The 8,766-nt window shown below is 34.6% G+C and overlaps 1 pseudogene; it reads right to left on the reverse strand.

Moving 5' to 3' along the window:
* Positions 1-560: 560 nt before the first annotated feature.
* Positions 561-959, reverse strand: LOC118829333 (annotated as a pseudogene).
* Positions 960-8,766: the final 7,807 nt, after the last annotated feature.

An 8,766-nucleotide genomic window follows, 5' to 3' on the forward strand; every position in this document is an offset into this window, starting at 1 on the left:
CTAAACCTAGTTTCTGCCATACTGTTTTCCAATTTTCCCGGCAGTTTTTGTGAAATAGTGAGTTTTTTATTTCAAATGCTTGGATCTTTGGGGGTTTTTGTGCCTCTTTTGCCAAGCCATTAATTCTCTTTTTCTTAATTTTCTTGCATTACTTTCATTTCTTTTCACAATTTTTCCTCTACCACTCTTAGCTCTTTCTTTATCCCTTCCAGAAATTCTTGTTGGTCTTGCATCTAATTAGCATTTTTCTTTCAGGCCTTAGTTGTAGCTGTTGTAATGTTTTTGTCTCCTGGCTTTGTGTCTTGATATTCCTAGCCATCATAATAGCTTTTTTTGCTAAGTTCTTTTTTATTTGCTCATTTTCCAGTCTATTTCTTGATTTTAAACTTTATATTAAAGGTGGACTCTGCTCATTTGGAGGTTGGGAGTCACTGTCCCAATCTTCAAGCTTTTTGTGGGGGGAGTTTGCTGCTGTTTTCTTTTTTTGGAAGTTTTTACATAGTTTATTTATGCTCTGATGAAAAATTACCTTCATGGATAAACATCATCCATAGTGCCTTTTATTCCTTCTTCTTGCCAGCACCGAAATTTGCCTTTGCATTACCCCTGACTTTGCTCAATCTGTTCTTGTGTTCCTTTCACTGTTTTCTTGATGTCTTTTTCTTCTCATACAGGCCATGCCTTGCAAGTCTGTGCTTTGGTTCATTTTTCTTTGCATAGTCAAAGGAATCATAAATCATGCCAAAGTCTGTTGTTTTGCCACCACCAAAATGGGTTCTGAATCCAAAGACAAAAATGACATCTGGAGTTGTCTTGTACACCTTGGCAAGTTTTTCTCAAATTTCAGTCTTGGGCACTGTGGCCTTTCCAGGATGAAGGACATCCATAACCATCTGTTTACACTGAAGAAGTCTGTTTGTTATGAAATTCCTGGTTCTGTTGGTTATGGTCTCATTCATGGTGGCAGCTGGCTCCTTGAGCAGCAGAAGAGGGAAAGGCTGCTGCTGTTTTCAAAGCTAGTTCTAGGGGTCTGAAAGTTTTACGTGCTTTTAAGGCATTGTAATCTCGGGAGAGGTGTGGTAACTGCTCTATTGGTCTGTTCTCTGGTCTTTCCCCAGGAAGTTCCTCTGCCCCCCTGTAGCTATAAGCACTACCACTCCTCTTGGCCCTGGAATTATGACAGGGTTTCCTGTTCCCTTGTGACCAAACACAAGCACTCCTCTCTATCCAGGGACTGTAACCTAGAACTGCTTATGACAATAGAGTTGTCAGTCAGGGCCAGCTGCACCCAGTGCCAGCATAGAGTTCCTTGTAAGCTCTTTCTGAGCAGTTGTCCAATGCCCTTATTGACTTTGGACTAAGAGCTTCCAAAGCTGCTGCTGCTTTTTCAGCTCTTTTAAGGCCCCCCACTGAGGCTGTAATATATTGCTCTGGGATGACTCTTGATCTCTCCTTTCTACTTCCCAAGTTTTCTTAGTCTGCTAAAATATATCACTGTGACCTTTTGTTGGCACTTCCACCACTCCAAAATTTGATTTGAAGCATTACTTTAAAGTTGTTTTGAGGGGAATGTTGGAAGAGTTCAGCTGCCTGTAGTCTGTCATCTTCTAGAGACCAAATTTGAACACAGGTCTTTCTGACTCTATGTCCAGTGCTCCATCCACTGTGACACCTTGCTGCATTTTATCTTATTTATTTTCTTCACCTGTAATGATAGAGGATTGAAATAGATAAATTTTGAGTTCCTTTCTGAAGCCAATATTTTATGGTTTAATGATATATGTCATTATCTTTTCTAGATAAGTTTATAGTGTCCCATGGAAGATTATATCCCAACCATCTCAGGACCATATATTTATTTAAAGTAGGAAAGCTTTTGATAGGAACAATATAAATCCTCACTAAAATTATTCCTGAATGTTTATGAGGTACTAAAGTTGTGTTATTATTGTTATTGTTATTTTGTGTGAGCTCGAAAAAGTCATTTATTCAAAACAGTTCATAGTCATTCATTCTTCCAACAAAAATTTAGAAATAGTAGCATGCATGTACAAATAGCTTATTTTAAATGTACCTAATAGAATATTTCAAGCCTTAGTCATCTTTACATTTCCTATCAAAGCCTAGCAGAAAGCTCAACACAGAGTAGCTGCTCCATCATACTAGATTCCCAGTACTTGTCTCCTCCCATGCGGTGAAACTTTTCATCTCCCCTTTCCATGTATTAGTTAACTGTCTTGTGTTCCAGTCCTGTTGATCAACACTTAAGTGATAATAATTAACCATTGGTGTTAGGGGTTTGGTACATTATGCTTCCTAAATACTGTAGGGAGTAAATCGAAAGGGGGGAATTGTAGGGAGTTAGTGCGGACCCTGGGGCTGCTCGGACCCTAGCACTTGGCCTGTTTCCTGGGTAATACCAGACAGCCTTAGTAGGCATTGGAATGGTAGGTGCCTGGAGGAAAGACTTCCGTCCCTAGCAGCCCCCCTAACATCACCCCCCTCCTGCTCTGATAGCCATCCTTTCTCATGCAGGCAGAGTCCATTCACCAAGGACTCACAAGCCCAGTGGGAGGAACCCAGCTGGCCATTACCGAATGCTCTTGAACCAGTGCCTAACACAAATATGCTTTAATTAATGGGAACTTCTTGGATACTTTACAAGGGCATCCTGACCCGTGCCTCACATAGGTCATACAATACTGATACCAGTTTGTATCCTGTTCCCAGCCTTCCCTGTTACTGTAGAATAGCACTCCCCTCCTGTTCCTGTACTCCTATGGAAACTACCTTACCACAGCCCTAGTTTTTCCCATACGCTTGTAGGAATCATAGTTTACTACAACCCAGATTCTTCCCACCAGATATCGATTTTCCCATGCTCTCATCCCCTTACCCCTTGAACACCTGCTTCTGCTTATGTAGTGCAAAACTCTATAAAACTGGATAATGTCTGCCAATAAATTGGAGTTGTATCCATCTTTGGCTCCCACCTCATCATTGCGTACTGAGATAGGGCTACTTGCTGGTCAAGGACCCCTAACAAAATACCACTTACATTTTTCTTGGCTTCTCCAGGTAAATTTTTAATTCCAAAAGTATCTTAATTTTTCAGTGTATCCTTGATCTTGTCACTGTGGGTATCCATGTATCCTTCCCACAACCATTTCATAACTTCTCATTCTATGTAAATCTTTTCCATGCCCTTCTCTCTCTCTCTCTCTCTCTCTCTTTCTCTCTCTCTCTCTCTCTCTCTCTCTCTCTCTCTCTCTCTCTCACTCTCTCTCTCTCTCTTTATCTTCCCTCCTTCTCCAATGTATACGTATGCATATATGTGTGTATGTATGCATATATTTATTTACATATGCCCACTTAGGTGTACATATGTATTAAATATAGTGTTCTATAGATGCTAATGAAACTCTCAAACTTCCTACCCATTATTTCTCTCTCTCTCTCTTTTATTTTTTACCTTATTTGAATTCATCAAGAAATTTTCCATTGCCATTTGGATCATGGGAAATTTTAATTCTTAAGAGGTCATTGTTTCTCAGGATCAATGTTAATATATTGGTTTACAAAGATGATATTTGTTGAGAGGAGATGCTAGGGAATGATTGAAAGTACACAATGTCTCCAAAATATGATCTTCTTATTCTCTTTCTCCTCTGCAATTCTGAGCATGATTCATTTTCCACCTTCTTCACCTCTCTAAGAAACATACGCTGATATAATAATATTATATGAACTGTCAATTCAAGCTCCATGTCCTAATCTGGGCAAAATGAAGTTTTGATTCAATTTTTTTGTTTTATATAGATTAATGAAACAATATCTGTGAACTATTCTTGTATCTCATTAACAGAGATCAACAGTATTCTAAGACTTTTATTTTGACACACTTATGTTAACATTATATACAAGCAGAAGCAACTATTTATATCACTTTACCAGATGTAAAAAAATATTTCTTCTATTTAGGCTTTGTGGTAGGCATTTTATAAGACAGTGATGGAAACTTTTTTAGTATGCATCTCCCTCTTTTATACTACAGTTAATATTTATGATCTTCCAATAACTTAACAAAATTATCTAGGGTATCACTTTCAATCCCAAGGGAGGAAGGGTCATGAAGAACAGTGTTTATGGTGACTTCAAAAGATATTGGGTCATTCCTGGATAAGAAACAGAAGGGAGCCTAGGAGAGCAGTGAGTACCCCTTTCCCCAGATCATACAGATACAGTCTTCCAATGAGTGAGCCCCCAAAGCAAAACCTCACCTCCCACAGTTCTAAGAGTTCTAGAAGGGCAAGGAGGTAAGAGAAAGGGATGGGGTGATAAAAAGCAGGACAGATCAAGGAAGACAGCCATGAGAAGTAAAGAAGACTTTCACGGAGGAACTGGATAAAAAAAGAAAGAGAAGGATAAACAGAAGAAAGTAGGATAGAGGGAAACACAGTAATCATTACTGTGAATGTGAATGGAATGAACTCACCAATAAAATGGAAGTGAATATCCAAATGGCTTAGAAACTAGAACCTAAAAATATGTTATTTACAAGAAACAGAGACAAATAAATTTGAAATAAGAGTCTGGAGCAGAATTTATTATGCTTCATCTGAAGTAAAAAAAGATAGAGGTAGCAGTCATGATGTCAAAGCAAAAGCAAAAAAGAAAGACCTAATTAAAAGGAATAATCATGGAAATTGTATGTTGCACAATGTCTCACAGATAATAAAATAATATGAATGCTAAATAATGTGCACCAAAGCATAGCACCAAAATCTTAAAGGGAAAGTAAAATAGATTAAAGGACAAAATAGACAATAGAACTAAACTAGCAAAGGAACTCAGCTTTCCTCTTTCAGAGCTAGATAAATCTTGCCATAAAATAAATAATGAAAATAGTTAATGAGATGAATAGAATTCATGAAAAATTGGATATGGATAGATTTCTGGCAAAAACAAATGAAAAGATAATGGAGTGTATTTTTTCATTCATAGCACCTTCACAATAAAATTGACCATATATTAGGGTATATATAAAAAATGGACTGATGCAGAAAAACAGAAATATTAAATGCTCCCTTTTTAAACCACATTGCAATAAAAATATATTCAACAAAGAATTGGGGAAATACAGATTAAAAATTCATTGGAAATTAATCTCACTCTGAAGAATAATTGGGTCAAGGAACAAATCATAGAAACAATAAATAATTTCATTAAAGTGGATGACAACAATGAGACAACATATGAAAATTTGTGGGATGTAGCCAAAAATGGACTTATGGGAAATGTTCTGTCTCTGAACAATACATCAACAAAGAGAAAAAGAGTATATCAATGAATTGGTCATGTAACTAAAACCAACAACGCTAAAAAGAATGAATTAAAACTCCCAACTAAACATCACAATGGAAATCTTGAAAATCAAAGAAGAAATGAATACAATTAAAAATTTAAAAATGAACTAATAAATAAAACGAAAAGTTGGCTTTATGGAGAAAAAAATAGACAAACCACTGGTTAATCCAATTTATAAAAAGAAAGAAGAAAACCAAACTGCCAGTGTATAAAATGAAAAGGGTGAACATAACCACTAAAGAAGATGAAAATAAAGCATATATTAAGAGTTATTTTACCCAAATATATGCCAGTAAAACTGAAAATATGAGTGAAATGGATGAATATTTATAAAAATATAAATTGCTCAAATTAAGAGGAAATTGAATATTTAAATAACTTTATCTTAGAAAAAATTAACAAGCCATAAATGAGCTTCATATAATAGAAATGCTTAGAACCAGATGAATTTACAAGTTAATTTTAACAAATATTTATAGAACAATTAATTAATATCAATACCACACAAACTATTTGAAAAAAATTGTTAAAGAAGTATTACCAAATTCCTTTATATTGTCTTGATATGTAAAGAAGGGTGAGCAAAAATGGAAAGAAAACTATACACCAATTTTCCTAATGAATTTTAAGGCAAAAAATATGTGAAATACTAGCAAGGAGATTATAGCACTGTATCACAAAGATAATACACTATAACCAGTATAGATTTGTATTAGGACTACAGGGCTGATTACACCTTTAGAAAACTATAAACGTAACTGATAAAATCAATAAAAAAGAATCATGTGGTTATATAAATAGATTTGGAAAAAAATCTTTTGACAAAATATACCACTTATTCCTTTTAAAAACTCTATAAAACATAGGAATCAACCGAATTTTTATTAAAATTATAAGTAATATTTGTCTAAAATCAAGAGTAAGCATTATCTGTAAGTGGAAATAGATTAGAAGTCTTCCAAATAAAATCAGAGGTGAAGCAAGGATGTCCATTATTGGCACTATTATTTAATATTGTATTAATAATTCTGGCTATAGCAGTAAGACAAGAAAAAAGAAATTGAAGGAATAAAAATAGGCAATGAAGAAACAATACCCTTTGCAGATGATATGAGGGTATACTTAAAGAATTCTAGAGAATCAACAAAAATTGAGTTGAAATAATTAACTACTTCAGCAAAGTTGCAGGATATAAAGTAAACCCACATAACTTATTAGAATTTATATATATATCACCAACATAACACAGCAGGAAGAGATAGAAAGATAAATTTCATTTAAAATAATTATAGACAGTATAAACTATTTGCGGGCCTACCTGCCAAGACAAACCCAGGTGTTATATGAATAGAATTACAAAACAGTTTATACAAATAAAAGAAATCTAAATAATTGGAGAAATATTAATTGCTTATGAGTAGGCCCACCCATATAACAAAAATGATAGTTCTACCTAAGTTAACCTACTTATTCAGTGCCATACCAATCAAATAACCTAACAATTATTTGTAAAGCAAGAAAAATAATAGAACTTATCTAGAAAAACAAAAATTCAAGAATATCAAGAGAATCAGTTTTGATAATATGAAAGAAGGTGGCATAACTACCACATTTCAAACTGTTAGAAAATATTAATCATTAAAGTAGCCTAATACAGCTAAAGAATAGAGTAGTGGGTCAGGGGAATCGATTATGTACATAATACATAGTAAAAAATTATTATAATAATCTAAAATTTAATAAACCCAGAGATACAGAAATGGGGGGGGGCAGGGCAAGAACTTACTGTTTGACAAAAATTGCTGGGGAAACTGCACAGCAGTTTGGCAGAAACTAAGCATAGACCAACATTTCACACTATATACCAAAACAAGGTCAAAATGGGTAAATTTTTCAGACCTAAAGGGTATTATCATAAATAAATTAGGGGAACATGGGAAATTTTACCCATAATATCTACTAACAAGGGAAGGATTTGTGACCAAACAAGAGGCAGAGAGGATCACAGGAATTAAATGGCTAATTTTGATTACATGAAATTAAAAAGAGTTTGTACAAACAAAACTGATGTAGCCAAAATTAGAAGGTAGGCAGGAATCTGGGGGAAAAATTACAAGTTTCTTTGATAAAGGCCATATCTTTCAAATATATAACTGAGTCAAATTTGTAAGAATAGTTTTCAGAAACAAAAGGAAATAATGTCACATACAAATGCTCTAAACAACTACTGATTAGAAACACATAAAATAAAACAACTGTGAGAAACCAAGTCACTCCCATTGGATTGGCTAATATGGCAGAAAAGGAAAATGATGAATACTGAAAAGGAATGTGAAAAAAAATGGGAAAATAGTGTGTTGGAGGAGGCGTGATGAACTGGTCCAAATATTCTAGTGAACAATTTGGAACAATGCCCAAAGGAGTATACAACTGTGCATACCCTTTGACTCAGTAATACCACTCCTAGGTCTGCATCCCAAACAGAAAACCAAAAAACGGAAAAAGACCTATTTGTACAAAAATATTTATAGCAGCTTTTTTGTGGTGGCAAAGAATTAGAAATTGAGGGGATGCCCAGCAGTTGGGTAATGGCTAAACAAGTTTTGACACATGATTATTTGATATATGGCTATTGTGCTATAAGAAATGATGAGTAGAATGGTGTAAAAAAACCTGGGAAGACTTTTATGAAGTATTGCTGTGAAGTGAGCAGAACCATAAGAACTTAGCACACAGGAATAACAATATTGTAATGATAAACAACTGTGAAAGACTTAGCTCCTCTGATTAAGATGATGATCCAAAACAATTCCAAAGAACCCACAGTGAAAAATACTATCCACCTCTTGTGAGAGAACTGATAAACTCTTTGTACAGAGTGAGTCATCCTTTTCCCATTTTCTTTATATTTCTTGCTTTTAAAGAAATTTCCAACATGACTCATATGGAAATATGTTTTTCATGACTTCACATATACAATTAATGTCATATTGCTTGCTTTCTGGAGAAAAGTAAGATGAAAGGAGAGAATCTAAATATAATTAAAAAATAAATAAAAATTTTATCTCATAATTTTATCCTTACAACATTGGGAAATGGGAAGCTATGATTATTCCCATTTTAAAGATGAGGAAAGTAAGGTAGATAGAAGATAGATGACTTATGAAGGATAACAAAAATGTTAAGTTCTTGTGGCCAGATTTGAGTCCATGTCTTACTGATTCCAGGTCTGCCACTCTATCTAGGCACCACCTAGCCTCTATTTTATAGAAAAAGGAACTGAAATTCAGACAGTTAAGGTAATATGTCCATGGTCACACAACTAAGATGTATAATAGGTAAGATTTGAATAGTTATCTTACCCAATCAAAGTCAGCTACACTAACATTACAGAAGTGT

This window comes from Trichosurus vulpecula, chromosome 8 (assembly GCF_011100635.1).
Source record: "Trichosurus vulpecula isolate mTriVul1 chromosome 8, mTriVul1.pri, whole genome shotgun sequence".
NCBI classification, from domain to species: domain Eukaryota; kingdom Metazoa; phylum Chordata; class Mammalia; order Diprotodontia; family Phalangeridae; genus Trichosurus; species Trichosurus vulpecula.